The sequence below is a fragment of the Crocuta crocuta genome, unplaced genomic scaffold, assembly GCF_008692635.1.
Source record: "Crocuta crocuta isolate KB4526 unplaced genomic scaffold, BGI_CrCroc_1.0 scaffold943, whole genome shotgun sequence".
Classification (NCBI taxonomy): domain Eukaryota; kingdom Metazoa; phylum Chordata; class Mammalia; order Carnivora; family Hyaenidae; genus Crocuta; species Crocuta crocuta.
The window spans coordinates 473,608-476,376 of NW_027528208.1; positions in this window are offsets into that span (position 1 = coordinate 473,608).

Consider the following 2,769-nt stretch of genomic DNA (forward strand, 5'->3'; position numbering starts at 1 on the left):
AAAAATCAAAGGGCCTCAGAGACCCCATCCACGGGACACACACACACACACATAGTTCAGAGTTCTCAAATTCTCTGTCATAGGTGCCCAAATAGTTAAAACAAATCCTAATCCAGATAAACCCCCCAAAGATTTGAGAGTCCACATATCTTGGGAAATGATCTTCAAACAGTATAAGGATCTCACACCCAGGGTGACTGACTGGCTCAGTCACTACAGCATGTGACTCTTGGTCTCGAGGTTGTGAGTCTGAGCCCACATTGGGTATAGAGATTACTTACAAATAAAATCTTTAAAAAAAGAGGATCTCCTCCCCAGAACCAAAATGCTCAACTATAGTTTGAATAGTGTGGGCGGGGGTGGGGCCAATCTGGGTTTTTTTTTTTTCCTTCTTCCTCTCCTAGCCTCATCTTAAGTTAGGTGGTCCCAGTTCAGAACTAATACGGCAGCATTGTAGGCAACCAAATCTCCAAGAGAAATGACAACATTCTGGCCAGAGGACCTGGGAAAACAGGCCCCTGAAGGCTGGAGAATTCGGAGGGGAATTCCACAGAGGAGAGAGTTGGAGAAAGGAGTCCCCTAATTCCATGCATAAACTGACACAGGTCTGAGACTCACTCCTGAGCTGTCCATATATGATCAGATCCAAAAGGATAGCAGAGGCTTTCAAAAACGGAACAGACCTGGGGTGGCCTGGGTGGCTCAGTCGGTTAAGCGCCCAACTTCAACTCAGGTCATGATTTCACTCAGGTTTGTGAGTTCGAGCCCCGCGTCGGGCCCTGTGCTGACAGCTCAGAGCCTGGAGCCTGCTTCAGATTCTGTGTCTCCCTCTCTCTCTGCCCCTCCTCTGCTCATGTTCTGTCTGTCTGTCTCTCTCAAAAATAAATGAATACTTAAAAAACAGAACAAAACAAAATGGAACAGATCTCTGGGGCACCTGGGTGGCTCAGTTGGTTGAGCGTCCAACCTCAGCTTAGGTCATGATCTCACAGTTCCTGTGAGCCCTGCATCAGGCTCTGTGCTGACAGCTTGTTTTGGATTTTGTCTCCCTCCCTCTCTGCCCCTCTCCTGCTCATGCTCTGTCTTTCTCTCTCTCAAAAATAAATAAATGTTAAAAAAAATTTTTTTAAGCAAATGGAAAGGATCTCAAAACTACTGTCCACAGGAGGTGAGGCAAAATTTGTGGTTTGAACCTAAACAAATTGGTTGTCTAATAAAACAAATAAATTATTATTTTCAGAAACTTAACAATAGCTAGAGTCTAAAGAACACAACATTCAAAGTGTCCAAGTTATAACCTAACGTATACCTACAAAGAACCAGGAAAATGCAACCAATTCTCAAGGGAAGAGACAACAGATACTAACATGAAATGACTCCATGTTAGAATGTTCAAAGACTTTTTAGAAGACTGGAGAAAATCTATGCCAATCATATTTCACAAAGCAAAGGTAAACACAACTGAAAGAAATAGTAAGATAGATGTTCTCTGCAGAAAAATATATTTAAAAAAACTATAGAGTTTTTAATAGTCTTTAGAGTATATAAAGACTATAGAGAAACTGTCAGAACGAACCAGTTAGAGGGGCACCTGGCTAGCTCACTTGGTAGAGCATGCAACTCTTGAACTTGGGGTTGTGAGTTTAAGCCCCATGTTGGGCAGAGAGATTACTTTAAAAAATGAAATACTGGGGTTTTTTAAAAATAATTAACAAATTATTTGAGAGAGAGACTGCAGGAGGGAAAGAGAGAATCACAAGCAGGCTCCATGCTGTCAGCACAGAGCTGGATGCAGGGCTCCATCTCACAACCCTGGGATCATGATCTGAGCTGAGATCAAGAATGGGTTGTTCGACCAACTGAGCTATCCATGCACCCCAATACCATTGTTTTTTTTAATTTTAATGTTTTTTATTTATTTCTGAGAGAGAGAGAGAGTGTGTGAGCAGGGGAGGGTCAGAGAGAGAGGGAGACACAGAATCTGAAACAGTCTCCAGGCTCTGATCCAGCTGTCAGCACAGAGCCCAACGCGGGGTTCGAACCCACGAACCGTGAGATCATGACCTGAGCTGAAGTCAGACGCCCAACTGACTGAGCCACCCAGGCACCCCCCAATATTGTTTTTTAAAAAGAACCAATTGGAAATTCTAGTGCCCCAAAATATAACATAACATTCTAAATAAAAAAGTGTCTGAATGTGCTCAATTGCAGAATGACAGAGGAAGGAATTAGTGAGCTGGAAGATAGATCAATAGAAGCTATTTAACTTGAACAAAGAAGAAATACTGAAAAATGTGAGGAGAGTTTCAGGGATCTATGTGACAATATTATAAATCTAATGGGCACCTGTGTATCTCAGTCAGTGAAGCATATGACTTTGGCTCAGGTCATGATCTCATGATTCATGAGTTCGAGCCCCACATAGGGCTGTCTGCTGTCAGCACAGAGCCCACCTCAGAGCCTTTGTCCCCCTCTCTCTCTGAAAAATAAATAAACATCTAAAAAAAAGGTTTAATATTTATGCTATTGGAGTCTCAGAAAGAGAGGATGATATTGGCATGGACAAAAATTGAAATAATCACCAAACTCGAGAGAAAGAAGTAAATTAACAGACTGAAGAAATGCAGTGATGCCCAAGGAGCACAAACTCAAAGAAAATGGTGCCAGGAAATATCATAATCAAAGTGCGATAAAAGCACAACATGTTATTCATAGGAGAAAACCAAAACATATCTCATAGATTTCTCTTCAGAAATAGAGAGGCCGGAA